The sequence below is a fragment of the Anas platyrhynchos genome, chromosome 2 (genome assembly GCF_047663525.1).
Source record: "Anas platyrhynchos isolate ZD024472 breed Pekin duck chromosome 2, IASCAAS_PekinDuck_T2T, whole genome shotgun sequence".
NCBI lineage: Eukaryota > Metazoa > Chordata > Aves > Anseriformes > Anatidae > Anas > Anas platyrhynchos.
Genome location: NC_092588.1, coordinates 67,656,789 through 67,678,459, shown reverse-complemented (window position 1 = coordinate 67,678,459; position 21,671 = coordinate 67,656,789). Strand labels below are relative to the sequence as shown.

Genomic DNA, 21,671 nt, shown 5'->3' with positions numbered 1-21,671 from the left:
GACTCTGACTCTGACTCTGACACTGACACTGACACTGACACTGACACTGTTCCCCAGGCACACCTCTAACGAGCCTTATTTCATACCCATCCCCCTTCCTACCTAGTTTAAAGCCCTCTTAATGAGCCCTACCAGCTCCTGGGCTGGGACCCATTTTGTCTTTGGAGATAGGTGGGACCCATCTGCAGGTATTAGGCCAGATGCTGAGTAAAGCACTCCATGGTCAAAAAAAAAAAAAAATATATATATATATATAATTTTAAAAAATAATAATATATATATTATATATATATATATATATATATATATTATATATATATCCTGTGATGACATCCGCCGCTGAGATATGTGTTTATCAGGTGGGGTTTCTGTGTCCTCTCTGTATCCCTTCCTGCCACTGCAGGGATAGAGGAAAAAACCACCTGTACTCCCTTTCCATCTACGAATCATCCCAGTCCCCTAAAGTCCCGTTTGATAGCCTTCAGGCTTCTCTCAGCAATTTCATTGCTGCCAGCCTGGACTATCAATAGAGAATAGTGATCAGAGGGGCAAACCATGTTGGGAAGCTTCCTGGCAATGTCCCTGACCCTGGCCCCAGGGAGGCAGCAGACTTCCCTATGGGTAGGGTTAGGTCAACAGATAGGACCCTCTGTTCCCCTGAGAAGGGAGTTGCCTACAACGATCACCCTTCTTTCTTTCTTAGTGGAGGCAGTCCTCATCCTCACCCACGGGTCTCCCCCTCACCCAGGGGATCTACCACTGTTTGGGGTGTCTCACCCCAGTGCCTTTCCTTCAGGCCTGGCAGGGAATTGCTCCACTGGTCTATCTCCTGCTCACAATCCCTGTTAGCCCTTAACCTCTCCACCTCCTCCTTGAGCTCTGCCACCAGGCTGTGCAAACTGCCGCACCCTGCCCTGTGTGCCTGTCCTGGTCACCGTGCTCCCTCAGGGCTGCCTTTGTAGGGCCGGGGACAGGGCACTGCTGGCTGCGATCACACCTCATCAGCCTCCCTCATGAGGGCTGCTGGGCCCTGGCAGCCCCCTTGGCTGCCTCGAGTGGCCTCAATGCCAGACAAAAAGCCTTGCCCACCTCGATCCCCTGCTCTGCTGCAGAACGTGTCTGCCCCTGTGCCGATTGCCTCAGTGAGTGAGGCAAGGGGCAAGGCAAGGGAGATAAAGGTAACAGTGAAATATGCGTGAGGTAAACAGCCAGCACTGCTCGTGGTCTGGTATTACAGTGGTTTCTAGGGAAGTAATTGTCCCCCTGTACTCGGCTCTGGTGAGGCTGCACCTCGAGTACTGTGTTCAGTTTTGGGACCCTCGCTACAAGAAGGACATCGAGGTGCTTGAGCGGGTCCAAAGAAGGGCGACGAAGCTGGTGAGGGGCCTGGAGAACAAGTCCTACGAGGAGCGGCTGAGGGAGCTGGGCTTGTTCAGCCTAGAGAAAAGGAGGCTCAGGGGCGACCTTATTGCACTCTACAGGTACCTTAAAGGAGGCTGTAGTGAGGTGGAGATTGCTCTATTCTCCCATGTGCCTGGTGACAGGATGAGGGGGAATGGGCTAAAGTTGCGCCAGGGTTTTTTTAGGTTGGATATTAGGAAGAACTTCTTTACTGAGAGGGTTGTCAGGCATTGGAATGGGCTGCCCAGGGAAGTGGTGGAGTCACCATCCCTGGAGGTCTTTAAAAGACATTTAGATGTAGAGCTTAGTGATATGGTTTAGTGGAGGACTGGTTAGTGTTAGGTCAGAGGTTGTACTTGATGGTCTTGAGGCCTCTTCCAACCTAGACAGTTCTGTGATTCTGTGATTCATTAGTAGAGGAAGGAAAAGGTGTTCTTCATCTCCACAGAAATGGAGTAAAAGGAATTATGCTTGGATTCTTCTTTAAAGGAAGGATATGAAAGATGAGAAGGATTCAGGCAGCACTGGGACAGGTTACTTGGATCCTGGCAGACTTTCTGTCACTCTAGAGACTGCAGTAGTCTTCAGTAATAATTTGATTCTGGCTTGGGCAGATGGATAAATGACCTCCTGTGGTCCCTCCTATCTCCTTTACTGTATTCTACATTTATAGGCATCATGGCAAATAGGAACTTTGAGAAGGGATATGAAATAAGATAATTGGGTGACTTTGAAGTGCTCGTGTGAAGTTCGTGCTAAATATGAAGCAGAGGGCTGGAGAAAGTACATAAGTGTGTGGTTGAATATTCAGCAAGTGGATATATAAGAGCATTTCTATTCCTTTAAGCATTCTGTCATCTGCTCCATTCAAACCATAGACAAATGCAGGTGCTTCTTCCCTAAATAATTGTTCTAAGATATAGTTGTGACTAAGTACAATGTGCAGTCTTTAAACCATATTCCCTGAAGATTTAGTAATTTGTGGTTGAGGTGATGCCCTCTGAAATAAGAAGTGTTTGTTTGGTTTTTTTTTGTTTGTTTGTTTTAATTGATACTGTCTAACCCTTTCTAGGTTTGCAGGTGTATGACTTAGATTCATTTCTTTTTGCCAGAACAGAGGTACTTTACAGCTTAACAACCACAATTAGTGATTCAAAAAGCATTGTGTAAGAGTTTCAGAAAATTCAGCTAACTGAGTCTCTTGCAGTGATAGCAGTGATGGGGAACTCACTGGCATGGTAGAACGCTGCTTTTTGAAGTTCAGTTTTGCACTTACTATTCTGTTCATTTTCTTAGTGGTATCCATCCCCTTAACTTTATGTGTATGGTCTGCCAAGGTCACTCTGTCCTATCAGGACATGTCAGTTTTTCCCTCCATAGAGCTTCAGAGTTCTCTTCTGCAGAAGCCATCATTCCCTCCCCTACTCTGCCACCCAACCCCTTACCAGGCAGCAGGGAAGGCATAGGATGGTGCATCTCCTCCTTTTGTTATCATCCATAAAAGGACTTACAAGAGACTGAATTTTCCACTCTGTCCAGAATTTTAGTCAACTTCTGTCTTGCCGTCAAGAAAGAGAATCATAGAAAACAGGGCTAAAAGAAGCCCTTCAGGAAACTCTGTAGATCTTTCTACTCCCCTCACATGCCAAGTATTGCTAATACTAACCACCTCTTTCTTTTCTTTGTTTGGTTTGGCCATGCATACACAGAGTATGTGGGGCTGGGGATACAGAATGTAGGATTTAATCCCTGATTTGGCATAGATTTTAACATGCAGTTTTGACTTGACCTTAGGGAGTAAGGCGCAGACTTGAAGTAACTTGTAGAACTGAAGCTGTGTAGAAATAGTTCACTGGCTCACTGAAGCTGGACCTGATGGCCAGTATCAGACATGATTTTTAAGCAAATATTATAGTAAAGAATTTATGAATGAAATAGACTGCAGCAAGTCAAACAGTTCCAGCTTTAAAACTGTCTGAACTCATGCAATAGCTCCTTTTAACTAAGGCTGACCCCAGCCATTGAAGATACATAAATCAGAGCTGAATCTGACATGCCCTCCCAGGCTATATTTTAATGTATAATCTGCATTCTTATATAGTTGCTGGGCTTTCCTCTCAAGTTGGATTATCACCTGGCAAGTGTTTATATATCTGCACCCTGAGAAGTCTTCATAATCCTTTTAATTCACTAAAGTATTTTTTTAAGTAATGGGAGTACAGGCAGGTTGATATGCTTGTGTGATGAAAATAAAGCATGGCTTTAGAATAGACTCAATACTTTACTAAGAAGGCACAGCAGGAAAAAAAATAGTTAAATGTTTTAAATGTTTTGTGGAAAGAAGAGCAAATTCTGATTTTCTGGTTTTGGTTTATCTTCCTGAAGGATTTACTCTGATAGCTGGAGATTTATTGATTGAATCTGCATCATTCAAAGAAGCAAATTAGTGCTCTGCTGTCAGATTCTGTAATAATGTTCCATGCTGTGATTTGGTCTGTTTCAGCAAGAAAGCATCTTTTTTTTACTGTCTTGTCTTATTTGTTTTACTCCTGATGCACAGCAGTAGTATTCCCACCCTGTTTACAGCAACACTTCAACATATTCATTGCTCAAACGATAGAAAAAGATCAATGGTAAGGGACACACTTGTTTCATTTGTGCTGTAGATGAACTACAAGTACATAGAAAAGAACCTCTGTATCTTGACTTCTGTCAGCCAGATCTGGTTGTCAGCTGAAATCTCTGGAAATGTCAGTTAGTGGCTAGGAGCTGTGTGGGCAAGTGGAGGACCATGGCTCAGGTGGTCAAAACACGCAGGTCTTGATTCTGCACTCAGCTAGACTGGAATGGCACCACGTAATTACAGGCTTCAGTGGAGAATCCTCGGTAGAAAACACATGTTCCTCAGTGGAGAGGTAAGCCCAGCATTTATAGCTGTTTTGAAATAAACAGTTACATCAGCATAAAAATGCAATATTAAGCAACCCTTGTAAATAACCTTTAAAGGCACTGTGTTTTAATTTGCCAACAGTGGTGCTTATTTCCAAATCTAACCTGGTATAGATGCATTTCTAATTGTTGCTTCTGGTCCTGCAAATCTAGCAAGACTAAATAGATTGAACTCTTACTATAACCATTAAGTATCTTTATAAGATGATAAGCACCATTAATATTTTATTTTTATATTAAGCATTCATAAAATGTAATCTCTTAACAAAAGCTTACACCTACAAAATATTGAGGAAAGCAAGAGGCATCCTTGCTTCATCAACTGTTTGTTACGACAAAAAAAAATAGATCAGAGTCAATACAGTAAATTTATTACAGTAAAATAGAACTGTCTTACAAACAATGTCTAACTCACTTGGATTTGTTTTTCTTTGGTCCAGCAAAAACCATGGCCTATGCTGTAAATAGACAAATATATAGGCAGTGAGAGACAGTCATTATTTTAGAGAACTAATATTTGAAATTGATGACTTATGAAGCAAGATGAGAGACAGTCATTATTTTAGAGAATGAACATTTGAAATTGATGACTTGTGAAGCAAAGATCATTATAGCTGAAGAAGCAATAGAGAATGTATTCTATACAAGACTGTCTGCTTAATATACTCACCAGGAAAATCAATGCTCAAAATTGTTAAAAAGACATTCTTATTTTTCCTTACATTTCTTTTTAATGCTTAGAGATGTTTAGAGGATTATAGACTTTTCTCACAGAAAAGCACCTGTTGCTGTTAAGAAAGCTGCCTGAGTAAATAAGGGGGGATGCTGAAGGCATCATTTGATTCACAGCATATGTAGAGCCAGAGATGCTGCAGAGGCTAGCCCAGGTTGTCCTGCCAGCATGCACAGGACCCCTCTGGAAAGGCAGAGCAGCTCGCAGGCTGTGAACCACGTGTTGCTTAGGTTCTCTAAGAAGACAGCTAGTAAAATGCTCCTAACTCCTCACATTTGTTTTCTCAACTTGGCTTAAGAACTGTGCAAGCCAGCAAGGCTTAGCAATGTCAGAGCCCAACACTGTATTCTTCTTGACTTGTGCTGTAGGGAATAATCAATGTAGGTCTGAGATTAATGCACTTTAGGTTATTTATACTATTTAAGGATATAACCCATTGTATTCAGATGTATGCCTTGCCTGTTCAAAAATCTTTTGTATTTAACCGTCTGTTTTTTCTATAATTTTTTTTTTTTACTCTCTCACTTCAGTACATCACTTCAGTATTCTCTGCTTTGGGGTTAACTAGGAATTTTTATATTTGCAGAGAAGGAGGTTGGCTCCTGCCTCTGCCATGGGACCACAGGATAGACAGGATATTCCTAATGCTCTGTTATTAGCATAAGAAGTACCAGTGTTTGAGCATCAGAAAAAAAGAAGTTGCTAGAACTGCAGTGTGTCAGGCTAACAGTTTATACTAAGTGTAGTGGTGTTTGCCATGCTAATACCAGAGAAGGAAGATATACTGTCTGCAAAGTTGCTGTGTTTCTGCTTAGGAACTTCATTCCTGAGACAAAATAGTAAAACATTTCCATTTCAAGTGAGACTCTACAAAGTTGCCAAAAGCAAAACCACTTACCCTTGCTTATGTTCATTTCTCAGTTTCAGCTTGCCAGCAAGTCACTAGGAGAAGAGCAAGCAAAGCTCTACTATAATCATAGAATAAAGTACTATGGGGGCTGATCAGTACTCAAAGATCATAGCAATCTCCTACTGCAGGTGCCCTGAGATAAATTTGGAAGGTTGCATTCAGAAAATTCAAACAGTAATAAAAAAAAAATAAGAAACTGTCCTTCTGTTGAATGTCCCACCATGAGAATGACTGAGGAGAACTCCTTGATTTTTTTCTCTGGCCCTTTATTTTCACCTTTTGTTCTTAGCTGTGAATATGCAAAAGGCATTCATGTGCAAAAAAAAGCAAGATAAGAAAGAGGCCTTCTTTTAACATGGTAGGAGGCCACGATCATATGATGTGAGACTGCGTGGTTTCAGCCTGACCCATCATTTTAATATCAAGAGGTTTTAATTCTTAGATCCTTCATGAAGTTTGGTTATTTTCTTTCAGTTTTATGCATCCAATTATATAACTACATTTCAGAATTACCTTTATGAAACTAATACTGCAGGAATTCCTTTTCCTTTTCCAGTCTATAAAATTTTACTTCTTCAGCTTAGTACCCAGCACTCAAAATTGTGAAACTGGGCATTGCAAACCTAGATGGATAGCAATATACTAATTTTGGTGTAAAACTCTATGTGTGTATTTGCAAAAATAAATAAAATGAGCTCACCCAAAAGGGGAAGTGTGAGTCGTCAAAACAAACCAAGGCACCATGCTAAAACAAAACCAAGATATGCCCTGCCCATACATTCCAAAACCATTTTTTCAGCATCTCTGAGTAGCTGACAGTAAACACTTCAACAGAACTTAGTGCTTTATTCAGTGAATATCTGTAAGTAATCTTTGCAATATTTACACAAGTATAGTGCAGTATTCTATGTGCAGATGTAATTACAGGTATCTGATCATTATCCCTGACCTTCAGATTTCTCCTTACATATTTCTCCTTACATATTTCCATTAAGCCCCAATTTGTTACTAAAGCATACTTTGCAATTAAAAATGTATTGCTTAAATAGAAAAGGCAGCTTCCTGCCTAGTTCTTAATTAATCTTTATTTAAGACACTTAAATATTTATAGTGACTTACTCCTCTTTTTATTATAAATGCAGTAGTGATTCAAAGAACTTTTATGTTTCTGAAGAGTTTTTGCTTTTACTGCAATTGGTACTCTTAAAAAAATTTGGCCTCCGTCTCAATCCATAGACTGTGGTGCTATGGTGAATGTAACTACAAGGATGTCAGGTTTAGTGTTGGTCATTTGGTACAGAGAGGGTCAGATTTCCCTTAGGCCCCACTGACCCTCCTTCAAAAGCATGGGTAAAGTATTGTTGTACCTACTAGTTATAAGCAAGGCCCAAACTAACTACACTTCACACATACTGCACAGCTAACATGTGCAGACAAGTAGTTCATCTGTGGGCTTAACCCTGTGCCTGCATCAGCACAGGTAGTGCCAGAGAAGCACACTACTCCCCTGAAGGACAGCAGCAATGAGCACCAGTGCTGCACCAAGGCACAGTGTTTCCTGGCCCTCGTATCTCACATAGGCTACTGTCCACAATCTAAACTGAGGGTTGGGTTGCTCTTCAACCCCTGACCCACTAACTGCCTATACTACAATAATCATGGCTCAGCCCCCAAGACAATTTTCAGTTTCTCAACTCTTCTGAATCCCTGCTTATCTTGCAGCTTTTCCTAAGAATGCCTGGGCTTGAAGCCATCAACTGAGTTGTTCCAGCATGAAACCTTTCAATTCCCACAGCCAGTCAGTAATGATCTGGCTGATGGAAGAGACTGTGCTTCCTCATCTTATAGACAAACTCACCCTGGAGCAGGATGACAGAAGTTGGCCAGCAGTAATTCCACAGATCCCTGTCTCTGACCTCCTTTCCTTCTATAGAAAAGACTCATTATTCTATCACATTGTCTTTTTTATCCATTTCCTCTTAAGCAGAGATAGAGACAGTCTTGAAAGGCAAGGCAAGCATAATTTCTAATAGGAATCCCATTTGCTTACACCAACACCAAACAGCTTTGTTGTTGAATGGTGAGATGCAGATGGGAAGGGAGTAGTTTGGGCTCACAGCCAGGGACTTCACAACCAAGTGGGACTCTGCCTCCCATGTTCCATGGGAGGTCACACTTAATGATCAAAGAGGACCCACTGATCTTCACATAAGAAGGTCACAATCTGTAAGCAATGAAACAACTGTGCCTTTCCTTTTGGCAGAAGGAGAGGTAACATAAACTTCTGCCTTGCAAGGGAAATTATGGAAATATTACTATGCTTCTGCATAGCCAAATTGCCTGTGCCAATAGGATACACCACAGTGTTCTGGGAAACATAGCAGGTAAAATTGCTAAGCTGATACAAGAAAACTGAAATCTAAATTGCAGTACAAGCAAATGACCTGCTGCTATAAACTGTACCCCTACAGATTTGCTTACTGATTGCAATATGCTATTTATTGTTTGTATAAACTGAAGATTGATCAAAATTATTTGTTTCCATTTATATCTTGTTGAAAAACTATGGGAGATCACTGTTTGAAGTAGATTACTGCCAATCATTCTCACATGTAGAATGAGAAAACTGAATACAAACTATTCTTGTAGCCTTCAGCTGAGTTATTTAACTAAAACCAGGGCTGAAAAGGTGGGATTTTTCACACTGTTTAACTGGAAATACATAGTGTAGCCAGGGATCAATATTGATGCTTGGATGGATGAAATTACATTTTCAGTATTGCAGCACTGAGTAAGGATAAAATAAGAGTATAACTGGTAATGTGTGATATGCATAAGGGATGCCAGCTGCCCACATTAAGTGAAATCTTACTCATCTTAATCATGTGAATAGCTTCATGGATGTCCCTGAATGGGATTCTTTCCTAATGTAAGGCCATCAACTTCATATATAAGTGAAGAGGGACTGTGCTCACAGATTCTGATAATACGGTATGTATCCAGTTGTTGTAGTTCTGGAATAAAAATTGTTGATTACATTGAAAATATGTTAGCAATTTTTCTAACCAATAAACGTGTATCTCCTATATGGTTAGTTCTCCATGCAGATTGTTATGTTTGTAATATGATTGGTTCCTCTTTGCTGTGGAGTGGTACTTTAATGGGCATTATTTTTGTGATGTAAGCTATAACTTTCACCAATTCACGGTGAGACTTTTCTTATCAATTGCCTCTTGATAGCATCACTATTTCATTAGCCTTAATTAATTCCAGAGGTAGTGTAGTTTAGCAGATAATGCAATACGCAGAATGTTAAGCAAGCCTCACCTATGTGGTGCTGTGCAAGTTATGTCATTTCTTGTCCTTTATCCGGTAGAGGTTTGTCATCTATGGCTGCAGTGATCAAACTTGCACAGCATCTAGGATAGCTGATCTGAGTTTTATTTCTAGTCCTACCACCTGCAAAGGCTTTGAGACAGGTGACTCAACCTTTTTGTACAGTCTGCACAATACTGCTTCTCACTTAGGAAAGGATTTTGATACCTACTGTTAAAAAGAATGATAACACTGGACGTGCTTAATACGTCTCCTGAACAATACACCACAGTAAATACGATAGTATTTTCTCAGGTGAGATGTCATACTAATTAGACACAGCTTCTCAAAGTTTCCCTGTTCCAAACCATTACTGCTCAGTGTCTACTGCATGGAGAAGAGGCTATATGCTACAGAGTGTGTCAGTGAGACAACCCTTGTTCTGTGTTACCTGCACAGTTTTCCCTAGCTGTCAGTTCAAGTTTGACAAACAAGAATACTGTGCTGACCATCACACTCTTTTTCTGTTCATCTATAACAAAGCAATGCTATGAACTCTGTAATGTTCATATATATCACTGTGTAGCACATATCCTTATGAAACTAAGGTGAGGCAATTAGAAAAGTTGAAGAATGAGTCTTGCTTCCCAACCCACCAGAACAATCTTCAATAAAAAAAAATAAAAAATAAAAAACCCCTGCTCCTGGATGAGGTAGCACCATGTCTGCTGACTAGGATTACTCATGTGCTTACCAATTTTGGAGTATTGCTCAAATCAGAAGAACAGCATATCACAAGCATGCAGTAGCACAGCAGCCATGAAAAATCTCAATGTTTTATGGACAGTTGGGACCAACTGAACGATCATTATTGAATTAAGAAGGTGACAGCTGGGGGGACTTGAAATCTTTTCCTCTTTTGTCATAGATACTGTGGTATTGCCTGGCTCTCTAAATGAAACAACAATAGTGAGGCCTCAGGGCAGATTGTCTGCTATCCCTCTCTTGGGCAGTCTGCTTTTCTTCCCTCTCAGTGTATTAGAGGTGGCTGATCCATTGTAATGCAATGCCAAAGGCCTTTGGGACTTAAAAAATGTGTGTGTGGTATTGCAGGGGCAAAGAAAAAGAATCGACCCTACCAGATGTGACTGTTTCAGGTGGCAAATGGGTTTTAAGGAAAAACAGAAGTAAAAGAAAAAAAAAAAAACACTTGTGTGGCTTAAAGCAAATGAAGTAATTCCATATGGTTGTCCTCCAAACTTAGAGCAAATACAGTAAATGTAATTGGTTGTCTCCATAGCTCTTCCACTCAAAAGCCCTTTAGTAACAGGATGTCCTTTGCATTAAAAATTACACGTTGGTCACAGCAAACTTGTTTCCTCACAGATTAAACTGATTCACTACTGCGATAACATTTGTATTAAATGTCTGCTAGAGCCAAACAGCTGTTTGGTTTGATGACATCTCAATTCCTTTTATGAAATATTGAGAAGTATTTACTTACAAGTATGAGGAAGTGCTTTGGTTTGTTCAATACTTTGTACTCATGCAAACAATATCCACGTGCAAACAAAGGCAGCAGCTAGTCACTGTTTGTTATTCAGTCATTGCTTATTCTCCTGTGTCTATTTCAAACATTGTTGTCATCTGTTAAGTAAGCAGAAACATTATTATTACTGAGAGGTGGCCATTCATGAACAATATTATTCTTCCAGCACCATAAGGCACGTAAGGCAAAAGTCAAAACAATTATTAACAATGCTGAGCCAACAGCAAATGGCTCACAAACAACCCACAGGCTAAAAATGCTTTGTCCAAATAATTCAGTGCGTAATTAACAAATGCATTGGCAGAAAAGTGCCCATTAACAACTTGCAAGCAGGAAACAGAGTTGGATAGTGTTTTCACAAACTGGCTGCAATAGATGTAGTAGGAAAGTAGGGTTGCATCCCCATGCTCACCTAGAACAAAGTTGTTCTTTGTCTACATAGGGACTGCTAAGGGGAGTTTGGATTAAGCTCACTGAAGGTATGAAATTCAGGTACATAATTGAGGTGCACAAAACCCAGCATGGATGCTTCCACTGAAGGCCAAGCAGCATGAGCATACTGCCTTCTCCAGGGGTGTGGTGGAATAGCCTTGACCAGCCTCTCAATAACCAAGCTAAGCAGGACAGACAGCGAAGATAGGATGAAAAAGTTTGCAGGTTGAGGTAAAGACAAGGACATCATTTACCAATTACCAGCATGGGCAAAACAGACTCAACTTGGGGAAAAGTAATTTAACTTACCACCAATTATTATAAATTCAGACAGTGAAAGACAAGACAAAGACTAAAATGAGACCTTTCCTCCTCTGTTGCCCAGACTTATCTGCACTCCCTCACTCCCAATACCTCTCTTCCCATCCCAGCAGTGTGGTTTTGGGCAGCACAAAGCACTTTTAGTCAGTACAAAGTGGCTTCTCTCTGCAGCTTCTTCCCTCTAACACTTCTGCCCTGCTCCAGTGTGGGCTCTCTCCCACAGGCGGCAGCCCTTCAGGTAATAGACACTTGCTCCACCATGGGCTGCAGGGGAGATCTGCCCCAGCACCTCCTCCTCTCCTCTTCCCCAATCATGGTGTTCCCTCAGCCGTTTCTGACTTTGTTATTCCCCTCCTTGCTGCCACCTGTCTGTCTGTGCAGCATTTTGCTCTCCTTAAAGCCCTTCCCTGAGGCGCCGCCATTTTGGCTGCAGGGCCTCGGCCACGCCTAACACAGCAACCCTGCAGCCCCCGCTGCCAGCACCTGGGCACCAGCTACCCCGTGCAAAGGATACAGCTAATGCAGATTGAGTATGTGGGTTGGTTTTTGTTGTTGTGGTGTGGTTTGTTTGTTTGTTTGTTTGTTTTACCCTTTAACTTATTCCTGTTGCTTTAATGCCTTCCTTGATTGCTCCTGTGTTCATGAGTGTCCCTTAAAGCAATGCTTACTCATCTCTAAGAGCACCGAACCTCAAAAAATAAAGCCAGGACTATACAAGAAGCTGTTGGTGCACAGTTGTCATCTGAGGCTTGCATATTGCAGGGCTGCTGGGCCAGTACAAGGTTTAAAGTCAATTCTTGTAGTAATGGCAAGCCCCACAGACATGGTATATAGTTCGTATCATTTGTAGACCTGATAAAAACTACAACAAAAAGCTGTGTTTTTTTGGACACATTTCAGTGTAGGTGGGTAGGTGAGACTAACTTGGGGGGGACTAGCATGCCTGATAGACATAGCTGTAGTTTGCAGGTGTCCCTAAGCTGCCTCGTTTTCCCAACAGGGTTTCCAGCTGACTTGGGGTCTGTTCTACACCGCAAGGTTTAATTCATCCAGTGCACTCTGGAAGCAGTAAACAGCTGCAAATGTGACTGAGCCAGTGTGGTCTGTTATGGTTGCACCCACAGCAGAAGCACTTTCCTTACTGACTCAGAAGTATGGATATACTTGCTCCATGAGCAAACCATTCCTTGGGCATGGCTTCAGCACAGTTCCACCTCATGCCAGGGTAGTAAAACCACCGTGGGAAGGGCTCTGTGGTTTCCCATGCCTCCAGTAAAAAATGAGTTTTATGGGGGCTTTTGTCAGCCAGTCAGGGTCTTAAGATATCTTTCCCTAGACCAACACAACAGTTCTGCTAGCTGAAAAATGCTCTGCTCTGCTGAGCTCTGCTGTGCTGAAATGCCAGCATAAACATATTAGCATGCTTGGGCTCGTGGCAGTTTGGTTCTGTGCCACTAGAAATGGTTCTTCTGTCTTGTGTGGTTACCCTGAATGGATGTACTATGTGGACAGACACTAGGGTAAGTATATGTCCATGTAAGGAAGTCTTTTGGCTTGGTCAAAATACCGATTTCATGTTAACTTAGGTAACTGTTGAAGAAAGTTAGACAGACACACCTCTTTGAATGTAAACTTCATTTTTGTTCCATCAGTTTTGAATGGTTGCCATTTCTTTATGTATACTATGAATTTCAATAGTATTAATTCTTCCAATGCGGATACTTGGAAATAACATTTTCTGCAGTACCTCTCTGCAATACCTCTTCTACTTAGTTTTCTCTCTCTTTTTTTTTTTTTTTTTTTTTTTTTTTTGGTCAAGTCTCTCAGGAACAGGCTTAAATTTAGTCCAAATATGTGATTCCAGATTGGCATAAATGTATGCAGAGGGGCTTACATACCATTTGAAGTTGAAGTAGTTCAGCCTGCTCAGGCAGGAGGTCTTTAGGTGAGGTTCTTCTAAGAAGCCTCAGGTTTGGCATCCAACTGCTATTGAAGTTTAAAGAGAATGATAGAAAAAACTCCCATCTTACAGAAGAAAATGATGATACTGCCTTTCCTCCCAAAAAAGAAAAACAGAAAAAGAAGAGAAAAAGAAAAAGAAAGAAAAAGTAGTCTTGCTTGTGCAGTGATCTTCATCTTAACCGTTTAAGCTAATTCATGGGAGACAAATAGGAATTTTCCAGACAAATGTATAAGAATATGTGGAATTGTCACTTTCAGTTTATGGTGGTGATAAAATAAGATTACTTTTAGTGAATAAGCAAAGTTGCTTGATCTCTGCATCCTTTATTTGATGCTGTTCATCAAAACAGGCTTTACCCTGCTCTCTGTCATGCTATAAGTGAAGGTCTTGCCAGTTCCACTACTCAGCAGCTTGTATGGGATGGCTGATGCTTCTTATGAGACTGAAGGCTATATTCACAAAATGCTTTTATAACAGAAAATGTTCTGACTGGCTTTGGCTGACTAGATTTTGGGCGTGCAGGTTGCACACAGGCTAGGTGTGGCCCAGACCACTGAGCTTTGACTGATATCACAGCCTCTTCCTGCTATCTGCCCATGTTATTTTTCAATGAAAATCAGCCTGTGAGAGAAGGGATGGAACATTGCTTGGTGTGACAGCAATAGCTAGGATGTGAAGCTGGACTTGAGCCTCAGGAGGATTTTCTTCCAGAACGTTTTCTTTCATAATATTTATTCAGTGACTGGGATGAAAAAGGTTTGCATGGCTTTTCAAAGTTTATAATATCCTGAAAGCTGAATATGTCATACCAGCCAAAAATTTGTATTGTAGCCAATGCTGTAGATGGGATGCTGTCTTAGATAGAAGGATCTTCTATTTCACCTCGTGTAAGGTTTCCCCACCCTGAAAAAAAAAAAAAATAGACACCAATTCTTCACTTGGTCTGATTACCATAGGGCATGCAGTTTCACAGGAGAAATGGGGAAATTATGAATTTTCTGCCCTCAAAAACTTCCCTGCATTTTTGCTAAAGGCACGGTATGCTTTCTAACATCTGCATGTTGTAAAAGATCACCATGAGCTGTATCTGAATGAGACTGAAGATTAACTTCCCATGGTGTCATCCCAGAGCACTCTGTAGTGCTCGTTGAGCTGAAGGTTTACGTTCTGCCTCTTTGTGCAAAGTACAGAGATTAGCAATGTTTCTTTTACCACCTCAGTCAATTGCTTTTTGAGCTCCACTCGTGTATGTGACATCTACTGCATCCTATGGCAATGGGTTCCCCTGTTTAATTATGATCTTTGTGGAAAACGTCCTTTCTTGGGTTTGTTTGTTTGTTTTAAACTCACTAACTGCTCACTTTATTGGAATCACCATGCTTCCTGTGTTATGAAAGACAGTGAAAAAGCTTTTCTTATTCCCTTTCTCAGTACTGTTCTTGATTTTATGAGGCTCTGTCACAAAGCCTTCCGTCGGTTGTGCCTCTTCCAATATGAAAATCCTAAAGCTGTTTTTTCTTTCCTAGTACAGAAGCCACTACATACCTTTGATCATCCTGTCACCATGTATTTTCTATTCCTTCCCTGTCCTTTTTGAGATGAGATGACTGGAACTATATTCAGTATTCAAACTGTTAGGTGGGCAAAGGATTTATATGGCAGTATTTTTATGTTTTCTTCTGCTGTGTTCTCTGCTCTTTTCCTAATATTTCCTAATATACCATTTTCTTTTTTGACAGTTGGTGAGGATTTAGGTGACATTTCCATAAAGCTATTTGCAAGCTCTCTTTCCTAAGCAACAGTTAATTTCTCTGTGTGTTTATAGATTTCCCAGGGTACAGGTATAAGACCTTAGTTACTTAGCCATGAAAACAAGGCTAAATTACAAGAGTGTTTTAGGCTATAAACATGATGATTGTTAGTAGAATTTAATGTTCGCTCAGTTCTACTGGCAATTTTGTGTTGTTCTGGGTTTTATTATTCTAGAGATTTCTTACAATAAGCATGTGAAGCAGTGTGAATGTTTCCCACAGACCCCATCTGTTTAGCAGGTTGGTGATAATTTTAACAGAACATTAATTTTAACAGGAAACTCATTCAGGAAAGAGTTCATTCAATGAGTATTATCTAAGAGAGTTTTGCTAATTTTGCCACTCTAAGGGTTATCCTGGCTGAAAACAAAAGAAGCTAAAACCAGTCCTGTGCTACAATAGCTTGGAGATTTTTTCCCATAGTCTTAAGTATCAGATAGAGATGCACAGCCCTTCAATGTTTTTTCATAACTGAAATGTGCTTACTATCATAATGGATACTAGGATGGAGTTCTGGGGCTGGGATGAAATAAATCACTTCAGGATTGTTAAAACCTAGCTGCAAAAGAACTTAAAATAGTTGTTTCTAAAAGAATTGCTGGCAGAATCAATTTATTACTGCAAGTCAATCAGTCTCACTTTACTTTAAAACACTTGCTACATTATATTTCAGTAAGTATTGTTGAAAATTCCTTTATGGGCTAAAGAAGACCTCAGTGCCATGTCACACACAACGGTATTTTAAATGAGGTTTTCAGCACTCTCCTTTCATGGAGCATGAATCTTTTTGCTTGTTAGTGTAAGAAATTGTTTTCAAACATGTGGCTGCACTGCAGTAGAGAAACTATGGGTTTTTGAAGATTCCCTGTTCACGTGGCCTTCTCTGAGAAGTTGTTCTGCTCCTTACTAATTCTGTTTATTCCCATGCATTCTAGGCAGTTTCCTTTGGATTTTTTTTTCCCTATTGCAGTCTCAGTCCTGCTAATCTGTGACAGAGATGGAAACATTATTTTATGTTAGAGCTCTGGTGGGTTGACCTTGTCCAGCAGCCGTGCACTCAGCCTGCCATGGTCTCATTCAACAGGACAGGGGGAGAAAATAAGATGGAAAAGCTTGTGCATCGCAGTAGAGACAGGGAGATCACTTAACAGTTATCTTCATGGTCATAAGATACCCTAGGAAAACTAATTTAAGTTACTGCCAATTAAAAATAGAGTAATAAACAAACTAACTAACCAACTAAAACCCCTTCCCCCACCACCCTTCTTTCTAGGCTCAACTTCACTCATCATTCCCTTCTCCAGTGTGGGGTCTTCCACACACTACGGTGTGGATATCTGGTCCCATGTGATCCTCTCTGTGGGTTGCAGGGGAATACCTGCTTCACCATGGTCTTCTCCATGAGCAGCAGGGAAATCTCTGCTCTGGTGCCTGCAGCACCTCCTCCCCATACTTTTCAGATCTTGGTGTCTGCAGGGCAGTTTCTCACACATTTTTCTCAATCCTCCCTCTCACAGTTGCCACACATTTTTTTACACTTTCTTCAATGTGTTGTCACGGAGGCTGATAGGCCGAGCTTTGGTCAGTAGCAGGTCCGTCGATCCATTTGGTCCAGCAGCCAGGCCAGCTGGAATTGGTTTTGCCTGGCACAGAAGCAGGCCCTGGTCTCTTGTCACAGAGCCTATCCCTGCAGCCCCACTGCTAACAAAACCTCATCACGTAAACCCAATGCAGTAGCGAAGGATAGTGACACCAGTGAAAAGATGAAAGACATCTAGTGACTTTTCAGATTCCTCTACCCTGAATTTCGTTTCCTTTTGAGTACTGTCAGTGTGGACCCAACATCCTGACTAGAGCCTTCCCAACATTTTCTGCCAGTTGTAATCAACATTGCCCTTTTAAAGCTGAGCAACTTCTATTCTGCCCTACAGTAGTGTGCCCTCTCTTTCGCAGTCTGAGGAGATGGAAGCTCTGATCATATCCCAGTTTCTCAATTTCAATCATATTTCTGGAGGTGAGACAGCTCCCTTACTCAGTCCTGCCTGGTATGGATGATTGGAAATTAAAAGGGTAGACTTGAAATGCAAAATAATATTGTGAGTACGTAGGGACATCCTAAGCTATTAAACGACAAATAAAGAGGCCAAGTACATGGGCTAGTTCAAAAGACAGTCAGATTTGCCAATTGTTTGAAAGGTATTTAGGGACATGATCTTATGGACCTGTTATTATTTCATAATATTACTATTATGGACCTGGACATTACTTCAGCATATTGATTCATTAAACCAGAAAGGAGACAGGTCTCTTTCATTTTCACTGTTTCCTCACAACTGATACAGCTTAGAAATATGGCTACAATAAGTTAAATAATTACTCTTATTAATTACTCTTATTGTTTTTCTGATTTCTTGTGCCCGGGTTGTACTGTGCAGTCCAGGTAGCCTGATCTGAGCAGTTCATTTTGTAGAAATCCATAAATTCTGCAGATTCAATGATGAGATCAAAGATTGTTTTATGGATGAATAACCCCATTAAAAAAAAAAAAAAAAAAAAAAAAAGCTATTACTTCAGAAATGTTTTGTTATAATACATGATAGAAAAAAATAAGTACTAAGTCCTTGATTATTCCTCTTTTCAGAACATACCCAACATCTTTAGATTTCTTCCTTGAGACCACAGAGTGACTGCAAAACTGACCGACAACAGCAGGGCTTTTTAAGTATCACTTGGTCTTCTGACAAGTAAGTTCTTCATTTTCAGTTCTGTTTTCTCCCCTTTATTCCTGACTTATATTTCATTTCTTTATTTAATATATGGATGGCCATGCTCCTTTTCTGCACCAAGTGAATAAAATGAGTGAAAATTTTATAGGATGAAAGTGATCTTAGTCTCCTGTTCCCCAGCTAGAATGAAACTTTATCAATATTACAGATACAGTTTAGATGAAGTACTGGATCACCTAATTATCCAACTTGTACCAGTGGGACTGTAGTCACTCTGGATGTTTTAGCGCTTTTCCTTGGTAGTAGAACATGGTTAAAACCTCATTTCTGTCACTAGAATTGTGTAGCATCAGAGTCAGAAAATGGTTATCCTTTTGCAGTTGAGCTCTTCTGGGGAGCCTCCAGAGGTTATTTATTTCAGTAAATGGGACCCTAAAGTTTGCCGGTTTGATGGGATACCACACGGAGATCCTGCATATAATTTTCCAGTGCCTCAGATTAGACTGTTACTTCAGATTACAAAAAAAAATGAGCAAACCCTATTCGTTTTAAGAACAACAAAATTGCTGCATACAGAGAAGACAGCAACAATAATTTATTCCAAAACCTTGAAAGACTTGTTGACACTTTGAGCTTCTTCACCTGAAGTTCTGGTAATGCCTCCTTCGCAACTCTTGCTCTGCAAGGTTGGGGTCCTTGGTACTAAACCTTAGGATTCCACTGTATCATTTTCAGATCTAACCAGTCAAGTGCATATTTCCAGCAATAACTCTGCTCATATGCCTTCTCTGCCCTTTTAGTCTTCTCTGCTCCCTCTGCATGTCTTAGTCTTTGAAAAGTTGAACAACTTAGTCTCAGACTTGTACTTCACCAGAAGCTTGCTAACACTTCCTCTGAATGAGTACCTCACACAATTAGGTTTACCTAGTATGGCAGGCTATACTAGAAAAAAAAAAATAAAATATATATATATAACTTGTTTACATAGTAGCACTTATTATCTATATCTCAGTAATACCTGATGCTCCTTCTCCTTCCTACTGTATACTGTCTTTCCCAAATTCCCCTGCATTCCCCTAAATCTATACATTTGACTGCTCTACAACCTTCTCAAGTCTGTGCATTATACCATACTACAACAAAGGTAAAATGATGTAAAATGGGAAACTCAAGCCTTGAAAAGGATCTTTGGACTTTGTTCTTCTCCTGTTATTGTTAGATTTTCTGGGCTGTTTTGTGACTATACTGGGAAATGGGAAGAGGAGCTGCTCTGAACCTTGGCTTCAGTTCTAAAGAAAAAAAAAAAAAAAGGAATCTCCTTTTCAACCTTTTTAAAGCTTTTTAAAGTAACCTACGAGTTGTCACCCCTCTTAACCTGAATGAAGTCCAAGGTGAAAACTCTGAGGCAAATATCATGACGGTATCTCTCAAAATTGTGGAGGTTTTATAGATATATAAAAATAGAAGTTTTTAACAATTTGGTAGTCCTTAGTAAACTTAGGGAAAGGAAGCTGGAAAAAAATGGAAAGTGCTGGGAATAATAGCATCTGCAAATAACCACTATGGTAAAAGGAAAGAATTTTGTTATTAAAAGGTCTAGTAGGATCAGGAAAATGAGAGAGGAAAAAGAACATCTTGTTCTGGAAGGCAGAAAAATATCCTTACTGCTTATTAAAAGGAGCATAAGACAACCTGTTTTCTCTTCAGGACTTGCTGAAGGAGAACCTCAAAACTTCTTCAAGTTTTCTGGTTCATAAGAATAAGGTATATAAGGAAATACATCTTCAAACACAAAAATGTTTCTAAACAATATGGGCCAGTCACCCTAGTTTCTTAAGTGGGGGACCTTATATGTATAAAAAAATCTGCTCCCAGAGACTGCTCCTCCAAAATAGCGATGAAGGTTCTCATGTCACTACCACACTCCTTCATCTTTCTTTGCAGTTTCATATTGCTGCTGTAATTATTAGGTTATTTATTTCTTGTTGGAATATATTCCTCTTCAGCATACCTGATGGATTTTATGCAACTGAATGCCTTGTTACATGCTGGCTCAGCTCTGACAGTCATATTTGATCGTCTTGTGCATGATAGGTAATGAAATTTTAGGACATTACCGTTTCTTGCCTCTGCATATTTCTGAGATAAAGATGGAGACAATGCATTCATTACCTTATGTATCATAATTAAGTAAATTTAGCTACCTTCAGTCTCCAAAATAAAAGATGTTTAGAGTAGTACTTCATATTATAAAGAAAAAGTGATGTAAATATATACAATAATAAATGCTCACATAAACTAGTGAATATACAGCTTCAGTCTTTCCTATTGTTTGCTGGCTTGCTTGCTTTTCAGGCATTTTGGCTATAAGCATGTAGCCAAACTTTGAGTCTTTACTTAGGGTCTGAAAGGAACACAGTGTCATAACTTACATTTCTCTCTTCCCATAAAGTAGAAGTAGTGCATACATCTTTTATTATGACTGGTCTCTTGTCTACTTATCTGCACTTTTATTTTTCACTTTCCTATCTGACCATAATATATCAGAGATGTATATAATGGTATCAGTTTCCCTATTTACTTAATTGGCCACTCACTTGGATTGTACTAAAAGGAAAGACAGGTTAGAGCCAACTGCTTTAATTTCTTTTCAATCTGTCTCTAAGATGCGGTTTTGGAGCTCTGTCCTGTTTATTACAAAAAGCAGATTGTAAGGAAGCTTGAGAGTGTTTGGCATATTGTGAACCCAAGACTAATAACTTAATTACTGCATCTCTGTGTGACATTATGCATATCAGCACTATGCACAAAACTGATTTATCACTTTATCAACCCAAGAAATAAATAACAAATAGTGAGTCCATCTGGATGGAGGGAAAGAAGGTTTTCATTTTGAAATGGGAGGGCAGAGGAAAGAGATTCCATTTGGATTTAGTCACACTGATCTATTTTAACCAACAAATAACATTTGGTTTTGAGGTAGATGTTACAGAATGAAAAAAGTAGGACAGGCAGGTTCAGAGCATAGGTAGAAACAGAGGTGGTCATGTTTTGTAGCAGTGAATTGTAACAGTGACCTAGGATCTGTTTGGCCCCGGATGGATTCCCTCCTCTACTAAGTAGTGTTTGAACTTAAGTCCCTCACCTCTGATTATAGCACCTTTCAACTGCTTTGAGTATTCCCAGGGAAATTATTCATTAGAGTTTACTTTGACCTACACAATGTTCTGATAAAAAGAAACCCTATGCAATGTCTACAGAGCACATGCTAAACTAGCACATCACAGAAAATAAACAGCATGAGGAGTCGTAAGCGAGGGAGGGCATTTGCAGTGGGTTTCAGCAATGTTCACAGTTAGACACATGTTTTCAGCATTTTTCAGACAACCTGGAAGCTGACAGAATATTCCCGTCAATGAAATTTGCAGATGATGTGAGAAGTCCAGGCTGCTTACTATAGCCAGCAACCTGGGTCGCTTGGTAACCTCAGGCCAGCTGCATGAAGCAAAATACTGAATTTAAGGCTAAAGAATACAAGTTTTGTTGAGAAAAAGAGGAATT

General features: G+C 40.2%; 1 protein-coding gene and 1 long non-coding RNA gene across 8 annotated transcripts in view; one reads left to right on the top strand and one right to left on the bottom strand.

Annotated features, from left to right (window-relative positions):
* Positions 1–21,671, top strand: part of LOC101789676 (poly(rC)-binding protein 3) — a 513,140-nt gene that overhangs the window by 314,548 nt on the left and 176,921 nt on the right. For 4 of the 7 annotated variants that reach the window (XM_038173813.2, XM_038173808.2, XM_038173806.2 and 1 more), the window contains one exon: positions 18,026–18,128. The exons of 2 other annotated variants lie outside the window; for them this stretch is intronic. The gene's annotated coding sequence lies outside the window, so the exon portion shown is untranslated. Of the gene's footprint in view, positions 1–11,998; positions 12,141–18,025; positions 18,129–21,671 lie in introns of those variants that run through there. One more of the 7 variants, XM_038173812.2, reaches the window with a different exon arrangement.
* On the bottom strand, positions 3,624–12,026 carry LOC106018753 (uncharacterized). The gene is made up of 4 exons (XR_002404502.4): positions 11,599–12,026; positions 10,813–10,955; positions 4,766–4,808; positions 3,624–4,283 (listed from the first exon to the last, which is right to left on the bottom strand). It is a non-coding gene; the product is annotated as an uncharacterized lncRNA (long non-coding RNA).